Source organism: Babylonia areolata, chromosome 13 (genome assembly GCF_041734735.1).
Source record: "Babylonia areolata isolate BAREFJ2019XMU chromosome 13, ASM4173473v1, whole genome shotgun sequence".
Taxonomy (NCBI): domain Eukaryota; kingdom Metazoa; phylum Mollusca; class Gastropoda; order Neogastropoda; family Buccinidae; genus Babylonia; species Babylonia areolata.
Genome location: NC_134888.1, coordinates 10,645,769 through 10,661,291, shown reverse-complemented (window position 1 = coordinate 10,661,291; position 15,523 = coordinate 10,645,769). Strand labels below are relative to the sequence as shown.

The 15,523-nt window shown below is 41.8% G+C and overlaps 1 protein-coding gene across 1 annotated transcript in view; it reads left to right on the top strand.

The window, feature by feature from the left end:
* The window catches only part of LOC143289050 (cullin-4A-like), a 200,259-nt gene that overhangs the window by 27,527 nt on the left and 157,209 nt on the right, over positions 1 to 15,523 (top strand). The gene's annotated exons all lie outside the window — the stretch shown is intronic.

Below are 15,523 nucleotides of genomic sequence, written 5' to 3'. Positions count from 1 at the left end.
TTCTTTAAAAAACCCCCAAACCCCCCCCCAAAAAAAACCTGAGTTATCTTCCTCTGTTAGGAGTTATCCCATCCTGTCAATGTTGAACTTATGATTATTATATCCTCCATTCATATTCCTTCAAGAAAACATACACTTTTACATACTTTTGAGCATTGTTTTAATTTTTGTGATTTTATTTTAGAGATTGGTGGTTATTTTGCAAAAATCACAAATAGTTCCAGAAGTCAAATGGTTAAAGATTCTTTCAATGGTGAGGTGTAGTCTTATACACCCCTGATCTCCCGGTCTGTATGGAGGTGGAGCTCTCTGCACAGGGTAGGATGCTTATCTGGCTGTGCAATCTCTTCCCATCCTTGACCAATCTTTCATCCAAGATTTTGGCTGAGTGGGACAGGTTGGCCCTTTGTTGACATAACTTTTGTTGACGCCTTCCTCCACAGGACCAACCTGTTGTAGGAACAGTGCCCTGTTTCTCAGGGTATGTGTTCACCTTATGACCCTCAAGGCCATTTCAGTTGTTATTATTATTATTATTATTATTATTATTGTTATGATGATGATGATGTTGATGTGCATTTATGCCTAATCTTGAAATTAAAACAAGCCCCAGGCATTTACAAATAGAACGCACGTGTAAATATCAAAAAGGAAAAATTGAACACAAGATACCAAACATTATAAAAAATATCTCCACCCCCTCCTACACACACACACACACATACACCCACAACACACACAAGCACACGCACATGCACACACACAAGTCACAGCAAACAATCATAAACAGCACACAATCAAAAATGCAACCAACAAATTATGAAACTGTCAAAACTCACTCATTAATAGTCATTTTAGTTCATACTGGAAAGTTACATGCTGTCGAGAATTATTCAGGAGGGGAAAAGGTGAGTGGTGGAGAGGCTGAGGAAGATTATTTCAAAGAGTGGGAGCTTGGTATGAAAAACTGCGTTGACCATATATTTTGGTTCAAGCAGGGGGGATCCTAAGCATGCGGGTATCAGAAGAAGAATGAATGAGGTCAGAAAGATACTATGGACGAGTAGTCTAAATGGACTTGAAACAAAGAGAGACAACTTTGTAAATAATTCTTCCTTGTAATGGGAGCCAGTGTAAAGCATGAAGGAGAGGAGAGATATGATCAAATTTAGAGGAATGAAAGACAAGATGAACAGCATGGTTCTGGACTTTCTGAAGCCTAGCAGTGAGGTAGCTGGGTGAACCGACAAGCAGGGAATTACAATAATCCAGGCGGGACAGCACAAAGACCCAGAGGAGAGGTTTGGTTGCCTCTCCAGACAGGAGATGACAAATGGATGCAATTCTGCAAATTTCAGAGTAACACAGTTTGCATATATTTGCAACATGCTGCTGATAGGAAAGAGACTGGACAAGTATGACACCAAGATTATGGATGGAAGAGGAAAGAGGAATGTAGGTGCCATTGAGGAAGACTGAGGAAGGAAGAGAGACTGAGTGGCGTGGCAAAGTCTTTGTGGGGTGATAATCATGATTTCAGTTTTATCCTCATTTAATTTTAGCTTGTTTTCAGTCATCCATGTCTTCAGATTGGAGATGCAGGCCTGAGTAGAGTCAGTGAGAAAGGGAAGGAGAGACCCACAGCTGAATTTGGAAACCGAGTGGGCCAAGGTCTGACAGCGGTGGCTGATGCAGCTACCAGTGTACATTTCAGCTCTGTGCTGGAGAGATGGGACGCTGTTCTCTGTCTCTCCAACATCCCACTGGAGGAGAGGGCTGCTATGTGGTACATCTCCGGCCCAATAGCACCCCATCTGGGCCGTACATACCCCAATCCATCAGTCACACTCGCAAGGCCGAGATGGATGGGAGGTGGCATCGTACCTAGCCCGTACTGGCCAAGGCCATCAGTGTCCTCTGCCTCTTAAGCGCTTCTCAACTTAAGCTGAGGCGTTGGGATCAGTAGCACTGCCAGAGGCTCAAGTCAGCCCTGATTCAGCACCTCCAGTCCTTCAGCCCATGCAAGTAGGGAGTCTCTCTCGGCAAGTGCAACAGTGACGCAACCTGGGACTCATTGATTAGACTGTATCTGTGCTAGAATCGGGGTACATGTTGCCTTGGTCAGAGGACCGTCTTTCTTTTGTGCCCAGCTGTGTGGAGCAGAAGAGTGTATTGGAGATATCACAACTGCTTCTCAAAGGTTTGATATTATAACTCTTGGATCTGGGTCTGGGGTTTTATGGCTGCCTGTTCCTGATTCCAAAAGTCTCTGGAGGGTGAACTTGTCCCCACTCAACATATTCCTCCCCAGGGTGAAATTCAAGATGGACACACAGAGGCACAGATTTGAGAGACATGTCCACATTCTCATTCTCATTCGCTTGGGTATGTAAGAATTGTGTGGAGGGACAGTGTGTTCCAGTTCTTGGCTCTCCACCTTTGGTCTTTCCCTTGCCCCTTTCCTGTTTACCAAGGTGGTGTGGGAATTGGTATCCCTGGTCAGAGTGGAGTGCATTCGTCTCAGTGTGTACTCAGTGCAGCTAAGAATAGAGGAGAACGTGACACTCCCGGGATCGTTAAAATCCTCAAATAAGCCGCATCATTGTATAAGCCGTAGAGATTGAAGCTGGAGTAAAAAGTCACGGCTTATAGATCAAACTTTACGGTATTTAGTTGACTGGCTCATCTTGGTTAAGTTGTAGGCCCTGTGCCAACCGCACACATCCAGACTCCTGGATGCATTCTCAACTGGGCTTTGTCATGAACAAGGAGAAATGCGATCTCTCCCCATCAGACATTCTTCATCTTAGGGAGGATGAAATTTGACATGTGGTCCATGGCCGTCTTGGTGCACAGGATCGCTTGGATCGGCTGGCAGATCATCTCCAGCACTTGCACCCTTCTTCCCAGGCAAAAAGGTGGACACTATTGTAGAGTAACCTGCCCTTGCACCCACTGGCTGCACTGTGTTGGCCTCTGCCTTTTTGTGTGTGAGTCTGTGGTTCCCCTGTTTTAATCTGGACATTTTTTATATGTGTGTGTGCGTCGTTTTTCCAGGACACCTAAGGTCGGAACAGTTTTATCATATTTATTTGCTTTTTAGAACAATTTGATAAATAATATTCGTCATATCAGTGTTTAATTTTCAAACTGACATAAATGAATGCTACTCACCATACCCTCATTATTGCATCAGCGACCATCTTCGTCCTGCCAATGATACTCTCCGTTTTTCACATGCCCAGCCGTCTCTTACCGTCCGACCTCTGCTCTCGCACTGCTACTGTCACCATGGTGAACGTCAGTTACATCAGAGCATTGCTGTCAAGTATATCAGGGCATAAACATTTCAAATTACACGATGACACGACACAGCGCTTCATCAGCCTGGGCATCGGCAGAGCAAAGACAAAAAGAGGAACCAGAGCGGGCAGACTTCGCCGTTTGTGGGGCTCTGTTTGTCTGACTCACCTGCTTCACCATTAAATTTCTCTCAGCTTGCCTCTGATCTCTTTCACGCCTGCCTGTTCAATGCTCAGTCTGTCTGCCCTGATCAAAAGACTGACTATATTTCTGACTATATTTTTGAAAATAACTTTATCGTATTTCTCACCGAAACTTGGTTGAAATTACAAGGTCATGAACCCAGACTTAAACAACTGATCCCTCCTGGATACAAAACCAAGTTACTTCCTTGACTGTCTTGTGGAGGTGGCATCGCCATCATCTATAGAAATATCTTGGAGTCTGCCCTTTCCTTCTCCCATAACCATGCCTTTCCACACGACACTTTTGAAATGCTCGAAGTCACTCTCAATGTTCCTGGTCACTCAATCATCTTCTGTTGTCTCTGTCGTCCTCCTCCTAGTCATAAAAACAACCTAATGTCTTCTCTGTTTCACGATGAGTTCCGAACATTACTTGATTACTACAACCTTTGTTCTGGCAAACTTATCATCCTCGGAGACTTCAGTTTTCATTTCGACAACCAAACTTCCACTGATGTCAAACGCCTATGTCTATCTCTGTCCAATCATTCTCTCTCTCAGCTTGTTACAGAACCAACACACAGATCTGGCCATACGCTGGACTTGCTCATCACACATGACTCAGATGCCATGATTGCATCAGTGACTGTAACTGACGAACTCTCTTCCGACCATTCAGCTGTCATTTTCTTGCTTAATATTTCAAAACCTACCAGAACCAAAAAATCCATTACTCGTCGCAACCTGAAATCCATCAACATTAACACTTTTTCTTCTCAAGCTGCTGAATGCCTTTCCAAAATGTCTTCCTGCACTGATGTCTCTACACATTACAACACTATCCTCTCTCAACTGCTGGATGAACATGCACCCCCCACTACCCGCATGCTCCCTGATAGACCTTCTGCCCCATGGTACACACAAGACATTCGACTTCCAAAACGCAAACGTCACCAATTGGAACAAAACTGAAAGTCCACAATCAAATCTTCCAAAAACAAATAAATAAAGTCAAACATATGATCTTATCAGCGAAGACAAACTTCTTTTCTCCTCAAGTTCTTGATGCCACATCCACCAAATCCCTTTACTCTATCATGTCAAATCTTCTCAGTACTGCAAAATAGACTCCTCTTCCTTCTGTCTACACTTTATCTGAACTCCCCAATGTCTTCTCCTCTTTCTTTTTTTGACAAAGTCCAGAATATTCGTATGATCTTAGACCAAATGCTTTTCCAACCTGCTCATCCTGATCCTCAGTTCAACGGCACTCCTCTCCATTCCTTTAATCCATTAACTGAAACAGCAGTCCATGAAATCCTGAAAGAAATGACAATAAAATCCTCTGAGCTCAATCCTATACCAGCCTCTGTCTTTTCCCAGTGTGCCTCACAGCTTCTCACAATCACCATTATTGTCAACATCATCCCTTCTCACTGGAACGTTTCCATCCACTTTCAAAACTGCAATCGTCTGGCCTGTTCTGAAGAAATCCAACCTTGACGCAAACATTTTGAAAAGCTATCAACCAGTTTCTAATCTTCCATTCCTGTCCAAACTCCTTGAAAAAGCTGTCCTGAAGCAGCTCAACAATCACCTTTGTTTTAACAATCTCATCCACCCATTTCAGTCTGCCTATCGTGCTGACCACAGCACCGAAACCACTCTCCTTCACATCCTGAATAACCTACTGCTAGCATCTGACTGAGGACAAATTCCCTTCTCACTCTTCTCGAATTGTCAGCTGCCTTTGACACGATAGGCCATTCAATCCTTCTTTCCCGTCTTCATTGACTCACTTGTGTAAACAAAGTGAGTCTATGTTTTAACCCGGTGTTCGGTTGTCTGTGTGTGTGTGTGTGTGTCTGTCTGTGTGTGTGTGTGTCTGTATGTCCGTGGTAAACTTTAACATTGACATTTTCTCTGCAAATACTTTGTCAGTTAACACCAAATTAGGCATAAAAATAGGAAAAATTCAGTTCTTTCCAGTCATCTTGTTTAAAACAATATTGCACCTCTGGGATGGGCAAAAAAAAAAATTAAAAAAAAGAAGCCAAATTATATGCAAGCTGTATTTACTGTTATATTTATATTTTTTGTATTCTCTAAACTTGGCACTTTGATCTGATATTCTGACACAACAACAAGAGCAGTCATTATTATCATTTTTTGTTCAAACAGGAACTTCTTTTGCTAAGCATGGAAGTTTTATTTATTTTGCAAACGTTTTGGTGCAGATAGTAAAAAAGGGAAATTAATCTGTAATTAATGCTAGGGGACTTAATTTGCTTTAAACTGATCTTTCTCATCTGAAACATTATATTTTGAAATTATACTCAGTACGTAAAAAGCTTGTGTGTTTTACTCTCAGTGTACAGGGCTTTCACTATGTCCATTCGCCCAAGTGGTCTTTTTCGGAAAATACTAAAATCAATACGATGAGTGGACTTTACAGATCTATTCGCTGAGCCCTGAAGGTCATGGGCAAAAATCAGTTGCGTACACATATTTATAGACATTCAAAGCGCGTGATCATATTCTTCGCGAACGCGAACAACACCATTTTGTTTCAAGTTGTTGACCTGCCCGTTCAATCCTATATTCAATGGACAATACATGATAACATGTGATGGAAAGTTGGAGGAGACCGTTGAATATTTATACAGAGAAAGATTTGTGAACGCCTCATCACTTACTGGATTATGCCCCAAACTGCCATAAAAATACCCAAAGAATCAGTCGGAATTCACAGTTAAAAATTGTAAACCATGCGAGTTTATACCCTTGATCACAATGAAACGAAAAAATTTCCAGTCTTGTATCTCAAAATGAAGTCCTTTTCACTTCTTACGACATTTAGAAGTACTTGTACTTGGCTCTACATGTTATTAGTTTAATAAAATACTAAATTTTCATATCAACTTTAAAACTATAAAACTAGAATGAACATAAAAGAGAAATTGAATCGACCGTGTTGTACTACATTCCTGGCGGGTGTAACTAAACTTGAACATCTATCTAGTCTAGAGAAAATGGCTAAATGTTGCAGTGTGATTGCGGTGATAGCCACGTCTCCTTTACCGCAGACTTAAAAAGAATTTTTTTATTGCCCTTAAAGATTTTTTGAATGCCCAAGATACACCAGAATAATATGATTTAAACAGCGTTCTCACTGCGAATACCGCAATTAATTTATCGCCCTTTAAAAAAGTATGTTCAAATATTAAATTTTAGAATGTCAATAAAGGAGCCAGGATAGTGTAATGGGTAAGACAGTTTCTTCTCACCCGAACGGGATTCGAATCTGTTTTTTTGTGTGTTTTTTTTAACCCGAAGCTTTATAATAACAAATACAGAACACATTTTAACGATTAGATTTTTTTAAATTTTTTAAGTGTATCACAAGTGAGTCTTGAAGGCCTTGCCTCTCTTGTTTTACATTTGGTATCAACGGCACTGTTGACAATTTCCAGTCTGAACCCGATAAAATTGAACATGGAGTCCCACAGGGATCTGTTTTAGGCCCGATGCTCTTGACACTGTATACGGCTCCTCTTGCTGAAAATATCAACCGCCATAATGTCAGTCATCATTCTTATGCTGATGACACTCAACTCCAGAAGAGTGATATCCCCGAAAAACTGTCGTCGCTCTTGCAAGAAACATCCAACTGCTTTCTGGACATTCAAAACTGGATGATTCTAAATAAGTTACAATTGAACACGGACGAAACTGAAGCAATGATCATAGGAACTAAACAGAAAATCTCTTTCATCACACCTGACACAATCAAACGTGGCAGTACATCCATCCCTCTTTCCAGTTCAGTCAGGAACCTCGGTGTTCTCCTTGACAACACACTGTCCATGCAAAAATTTATCAGTCAGACATGTCAATCCTGCTATTGTCAATTGCGGCGCATCATTTCCATCCGGAAATATCTGTCCATTGACGCAATATCTAGACTTGTCGTTTCTCTCATTCTCTCTTGCCTTGACAACTGTAACTCTCTATTGTCTGGTTTGCCTGCTTCATCCATTCAATCCCTTCAGCGCATACAAAACTCTGCTGCTCGACTCATCCTCAGAAAGAAAAGATCTGAGCACATCACTCCTCTTTTGCAACATCTCCACTGGCTTCCTGTCTCACACAGAATAAAGTACAAGATCAGCACTCTATGTTATAAATGTATTCGCAAATCAGCCCCTTCCTATCTTTGTGGCTGCCTTCACCTCTACACTCCATCTCGCTCACTATGATCAGCTTCGGATCCACTCTGTTTACGCATACCAGATTCAAGCTCTCGACTGTTGGCCGCCGTTCTTTCTCTGTCTCTGGACTTTGCAGTTGGAATGAACTTCCTCTTTCGCTTCGTCAAGTCTCCACATTCAGCTCTTTCAAGTCTGGCCTTAAAACCCACCTCTTCCCAAAATAGCCTCCCTTCCCTGCCTCTTCCTTGTCTTCAGTTTCTCCAGTTTTAGAGTTATGCATGTGTGAATGACTGGTGCGAAAGCGTTTTGATTTGTCTATGCACAAAATTCAGTGCTATATAAATACCATTATTATTATTATTATTGTTGTTGTTGCTCTTGGGCATGATGGAATCCACAGCACCCATCATCCCTTTAGAGGTAAGTGAGGTTACTGGTTCCAGAAGACTCAGCCCTGGCACACTGATTTGTCTAGGAGAGTGGATCTTTGAGGCGACATCAGAATGGCTCCCCCCCCCCCCCCCCCCTCTTATAGCACAGGGGATGCCCATAGACCCCCATCCCTCCAGCCCCCGAACACACACACACACTTCAAGTGGCATGCTTCACAGATGCATCCTCAGTGGGATGGGGAGCTGACATGGACTCACTCCATGTGGTGGGGACTTGGTCCCCAGAGGAACGCAGGGGGAGGAGGGGGAGTGCACTCTGCAAACCTCTCCCTGTGGACCGAGACTCTCCTCAGTAGGTGCCGCGACGAGGGCATCGCTCTCTCAGGGAGTTGCATAGCAGGCAATGCCAACATTTTGGCCATTGCAGCTTAGCAGGTCTGGGAGTGCCCTCCACTTGGAATTGACCCTAGACAAAGATACCCTTCAGGGCAGGGGGTGTGGGAGTTGTGATTTTTCAACCGATGGTGGGCCTCTTTGCCACAAGGTCCAGCAAAAGACTCCTGATTTATTGTATTACTCTTTTTTGTCACAACAAATTTCTCTCTGTGAAATTTAGGCTGCTCCTCCCAGGGAGAGCATGTTGCTACGCTGAAACTGAGAGCGCCACCCATTTTTGGGATATTTTTTCCTGCATGCAATTTTATTTGTTTTCCTATTGGATTTTTCTACAAAATTTTGCCAGGGACAACCCTTTTGTTGCTGTGGGTTTTTTTATGTCCACTAAGTGTATACTGCACATGGGACTTCGGTTTATCATCTCATTCGAATGACTAGCATCCAGACCACCACTCCAGTGGAGGGGGAGAAAATACTGGTGACTGTGAGATTCAGACTAGTGTGCTTAGACTCTTGCTTCCAAGGCAGACACCTTACCTCAAGGCCATCACTGTCTCACTGGTCTCAGACCCAGAAGCTTCGGTCATGGACACTGTCTCAAGAATGCCCATCTGTTTCCTCCCTCTCCAGTCCTGTCCAAGGATGTTTGGAAAGCCCGGTGGAATGCCTACAACTCATCCTCATAGCGCCCAAATAGTCAGCTCAACCTTGGTACCTAGACCTGCTGGATCTGACACATGTTCCTCCTCCGCAACTCAAGTCAAAACAGGTCTGCTGCGACGCCCCATTCAGGGGTCCCTCATTCAAACCCTCATTTGGTTCATCTGTACATGTGACTGCTCTGCAGCCTTAACTGCCTTCATCAAAATTGAAGCCTTGAGCCCCTTGATCAGCCTCCTTGGACCTTCAGTTCTTAGCTTCATGGGCCAGGAGCTCTGGGACCAAATCTTTATATGACGTTCACGGGACAGAATGGTTGGAGTGGTGTATGGCTCATGCCGTACCCTCCCTGCCAATCAGTGAATCTTCTAGCATGCAGCTTGCAAGATTTCTGGTGCACTGCTCCATGGGTCTTAACCTATCAACTAGTACTGTACATGGATACATATCTGCTATCTGCACCACTATCAGGCAGTTACGAGGCCCTTCATTTGATGCTTATTTACTTCTTTGAGAAGTCTCTAGTGGCGCTTCACTGTTCTAGATTTCATTCGAAAGGAACCATTTGAGCCTTTGGCCACCATTCCTTTCGACTGAATCACCCTCATGACTGCTTTTCTCCTCATGCTGGCCACAGACCAATTTAGGAACTACATATGTGGTCTTAGTGGATTGCCTCAGGACATGACCTTCCACAGAGACGTTCCATCGCTCTCCTTTTCCTTCTGGAGTTTTTAGCTATGAACCAGGACCCAGAGGTGCCCTCTCCCAAGCTGAGGATCAGACCTTTGTCTGATACTTTAGCCAGGTAAGATTGAGGATAGCCATCCTTGTCCAGTTAGGGGCCTTAAATGCTACTGGGATAGGTCTTGTCATGACATTCCTCTCAGAGGTGCCCTGGCCTTAGTGGTCGGCGAGGCTCTAAGCACCATAATTTCATTTCATTTCTCAGAGGTGCCTTCTCTTCCATTAACCTCTTCAGTGCTAGGTGTGTTGTTTTTTTTGGCTTGTGCTTCCAATTTGCCAGGCAGGTTTTGGATGGGAAGGATTATAATTAAGAAAAAATTTTAGCATGCAAACTGCTACAAGAAATTGTACGTAACCCTACCTTTTTGAAGGAAAATGAACAGACCATCAATTTCTGATAGTTTGAAGCTCATTGAACACACTGGTTAGCAGTGAGTGAATGACATATTTCACATACATTCTGTCATCAATTTTAATCCAAAATTCTGGAATCCTACACATTTTCAACCCATCATTCACTCACATTCCTTGGCAGCAGCAATAGAAGCGTAGTTCACAAACAGTTTCTTTTAGTTTATTTATTTAACCCTTTCGCTGCCAGGAAAATAAAATTTAATTGAAATCTATTTGCCAGGGTTTTTTTTCCCAAAAAACGGGTATAAATTTTCAAAAATTTCTGTGCTCTTTGTTATTGGAGAAAGACCCATAAAAGTATATATTTTCTGAAAGGTAAATGAATAAAGAATACAAAACACATGCTGTTTTCCCATTTTATATATTTTTAGTGACATGCTGTTGTTTTGAAATCAGTGTTTTGTTTTTTGTCACATTTTCAACTTGTTCATTACAAAAATTAGTCCGGTAATTTGCACAAAAACATCATATTTTCTGGACAAATGGATATCTGCAAACACAAAATCATACTAGAACAACCACAATATATATATATATATTTTAAGAGATAGATACACAATACATTGTGACTTCTCCAAGTGATAAGATGGATGTGAGGCCACGCCCCCTCAGTCTCCACCCCCCTCCTCTTCACCCCTCTCACACGGTCACTTGATTCAGTTCTCATCAGACCGCGTTGGCTGCATGCCAAGAATACCGCTCTGCTGCTAATTCGGTCGTTCTGTCGACTGATAACATCTGTACAGCCAGCATCACTCACTGATAGTCGCAACTTGGCCACTCTCTTGATTGCTCCCTTTATTTTCTATCAGATCGTCCTATAAATGTTCATCACTATCTTCTCCTTCGAATTTACGCTTCAATTCTTTCTGAGCATCAGCTAAAGAAAGAAATCTTGCTTGATTTAGTTCATCACGATCGCATGTCTTGAGCACGGCGTCAGTCCGACATTTTGTTGAGCGAGCGAGGAGAGAAGTCAGGCAAACACTTGGACAGTGACCCAACCAAAACGTTCAAATAAAGGACTGCTTCATGACGTAGATGGGGTTCCTAGCTATGAATAGGATCTAGAGAGATTCCCCAGGCTAAAGCTACCACTATTTTTGTCAACGAAGTGAATGCAAACCAGGGAAAAGTCAGAATATTTCGATGACGAGTTATCTCGTCATTGTGGCAGCGAAGCATACATGCTTGCCATGACGAGTTATCTCGTCATGCAGGCAGCCTAGGGGTTAAAGAGAAACAAAAGAAGAACAGAAATATAACACACATTTTTCACATGCCACACCTGCTTGTGCCACACCCCATCACTTCATGCTCACTTTCGGACATCAAGGAAGTCGACCACTCTATCCTCTTGAACAGACTTAAAACTTCCTTTGGTATTTGTGACACTGCACTGACATGGATCACGTCTTACCTGTTAGATCGTACACAGAAAGTGTGTGTAAATGGTAGATACTCTAGAGTATCTGCCTTAAAATATGGTGTCCCACAGGGGTCCGCCCTAGGTCCTGTTCTTTTCGTGCTGAATGCGGCTCCTGTGTCGGATGTCATCAGTCATCATGCGATGTCACATGAGAGCTTTGCTGATGACACACAACTTTATCAGTCGGCTTCCGTAGCTGAATTGGATGCACTGGTGACTCAAACACAGGAGTGCATTGCTGGCCTAAAGGACTGGATGACTCTCAACAAGCTGCAACTAAATGATGATTGGACTGAATTTATGATAACCTGTCCAAAGAAGTTTCGTTAACATCCTTCCTTTCCTGACTCTGTTCTGATCAGTAGCACACTTGTTTCACTTTCTCCTTCTGTTCGCAGTCTTGGTGTAATTCTAGACCAGTCTCTTTCCTTCCAACAGCACATTTCGAATATCTGTAAAGTTGCCTATTTGGAACTGCGTAGAATCAGCTCTATCCACCACTATCTCTCAACCGATGCAACCAAGACACTTGTATGCTCTCTGGTTCTCTCAAGATTGGATTACTGCAACTCTCTTTTGGCCGGCCTTCCCAAATATTTGTTAAACTCCAACGAATTCAGAATAACGCTGCCAGACTCATTTGCAGAGCTTCTAAATTTGACCATGTTTCTCCTCTCCTTCAGTCTCTCCACTGGTTGCCTGCTTCTGATCGAATAGACTATAAGCTATCCAATCTGACCTTTTCTGGAGCCAACGGATCTGGCCCCAAGTATCTTTCTGAACTCCTCCATATCTATATCCCGTCTCGCCAGGTCCGTTCTTCCTATGATACTCGACTTCTCAGGATACCTCACATCAGAAGTAAGACCTATGGACACAGATCGTTTTCTTTTCAATCGCCAAAGATGTCGAACAAGCTCCCTGATAACCTCTGTCATTCTGATTCCCTCGCATCTTTTAAATCTCGTCTCAAAACTCAACTTTTCCCTCAGCAATAAGTTCAATTGTGGCAGGTCCACTTCCTTTGCATTAGCTGTGCTTAGCTATGTGTGTATACATATGTATGTGTACATAACTACATGCATATATATGAATGTGTATTGTGTGTGCGTGTGTTTACGTAAGTTTGTACCTGCCTATGTGTGTGTATGTGTTAGGGTAGCTGTTAGATACACATGTATGTTAAAAAGTATGTATGCAGTGTGTGTATGTGTGTGTGTGTGTGTGTTTAGTCACATTTTGGTGTGTGTATGTAACATTGATTTAATGTTTTATGTTAACAAAAGTGTTTTTGTAAAGCACCGAGAGCAGATTTCTGGATAGTGTGCTATATATAAGTATCCATTATTATTATTATTATTAAGTTAACAGTGAACCAGTTGGCACACAGTGCAGGGGAGGGGGTGAGTACTATTTAGAAATTGCCTGCAGGCAATAGTTGATCCCCTTCTTTAAAATGACAGTGTGATTTTCAAAAACCACAAGTCTCCAGTGATACATGCAAACCATGAACTTGCTCCACCACCTTCATCAAACATCTCCCTCCCTCCTTGACCTGAATAAGGGAATGTGTTGTCTTCGAGACCAACTCTAGGTCAGCCACAGAGCTATTCTTGGCCTCATGTCCACTCTCCATTTCTTTTACTGCAACATCAGCTCTACAATAACCCACCCTCCACCCTCTCTGCAGATATCTTTTTAATCATATTTGAATGTTTTAAACTGGAAGATTTTAAAACTTTTTGAGTGAAAAGATTGACATAGTGATTAGTTTTTATTGTACTTTTTTACTCTTGGCTTGAAGTAGATGCTAATGTGGTGACAGTTCTGAGATGCCCTTAGTGGTTGGCAAGTCTTTAAGCACGATAATTTGATTTTATTTGATGCGCATGTTCACGAGCGTGCATGCGTGCGCGCGCGCGCGCGCACACACACACACACACACATACACACACACACACACACATCATGTTGTGAATATTCTTTCAAATGATAATGAAAACTCTTTGAAAGCTCTAACTAGATTCATTGCAGAAGCAATGTATGTGAGAAAAAAGATAATGGAACAAAATGACAACTAAAGATGATCCACATTTAACTGCATGTTTTATGTATGTATCTGTATGCATATGAGTGCGTGCATTATTATGTATTTTGCGCATGCACGTGCGCATGCGCGTGCACATGCATGTGTGTCTGTTTTTGTGTTAGAATCATTCAAGAGGTGCAACATGGTTAGAATGATATCCCCCCCTGTCCTGAGGGCTGTATTGCTATGTGGACAATAAAAAGACTTTTCACATTTCACACACACATAGGAGGAGATGTGTCAGTTTTGACATCAATGATTGTAGTAAGTGCAACAAATGAAAACTTTGCAGTAATACACTTAATGTTTGCAGTTAGTAAATATTACTTATTTTAGATATGGGACCCAAAGCTGGAGTGCCATAGATTAAGATTAATTTCCAATACATGCATAAAATGCATAAAGTATTATGTTCAAACAAACATGCAGCCACTGGCTCCAAAATGCATGTCCATACAGTTCACTGTTGATGTTATCTTGGTTCTTATGTGGCTATGTTGTCTTTCTTGCATGAACTCACTCTTGGGCTTCCCTTTATGCAGCTGTGTGTGTGTGTGTGTGTGTGTGCGCGCGCGTTTGCTTGTGTGCATGTGTAGTCATGCATTGAAGGAATAGGGGGAATGATATCAGATTCAAAATGATTATTAAGTTTGTCAGTTGAGTGTGGCCCATCCATCCATCACTTATGAGAAGACACCAATATAAAGAAGGAAAAAAATCTTATTCTCTGTGTGTGTGTGTGCGTGTGCGTGTGTGTGTGTGTGTGTGTGTGTGTGTGAATCTATCTATATTGATATATATATATATATATATATATATATATATATATATATATATATATATATATATTCCTTGTGACCCTGGTACAATTGGTAATAAAGACATATTCAATATAAACAGAAAAAGAATAATATATGTGATATGTAGGCACCACATTGAGTGCAAAAATCAGAAAAGAAATGCATCATTAATTGTCCCTAATTTTTCCAATGTGTCCCTGATTTTTATGGTCTGTGTCCCAGAAATCTGGCGGTAGGCATGTTTGAGAATGAAGAAAGAAATAAGATTTTTTTGTTGTTGATAACTTGACCATCATCAGTTGGTTTGTTTCAGTATATGTGCAGTTGTAAGGTTTCAGGACAATCCTAATTGTTAGCATTTGTGGTGTTAAACCAAGACATTAAGTGTGTATCACTTTATGATTTTGTCTGACTGTTCCACTTTGGACATGCAAAGCACATCAGTGTTTGTAAATTTTATCTACCCAGTATGGAATTTTGATAACAGAAGAAAAACATTTTGTTTGGAACGTAGTTAATTTTTATTTATGGACATTTCAGAAATTGGCATGGTAGTTTTGAAATTGTAAACTTGTATGGACCCCTTGTTACTAACACTCCCCATGTGATCCAGTAAGGTTTTGCCCTTCTTTTAATTTGAATTCTGCATCAGTTTGACATGGTACAATATATGACACCAAAATGGTGAGTTTGTATTACACTGCCTGTTTTGTTTGATCTATATGCTTAACATGTCAAACTCAAATGCCTGCTCATTTTCCCTGTTATTGCAGTGGTTCACATGAGGTGTTCTTTGTTGGCCACATAATTGCTGTTTGATTTTAGTGCTTAAGGCAGGAAGAAATTGCACTGATTGGGTGAACAGATAAGTGAGTTAGCGGCAAAATTTGGCCAGCA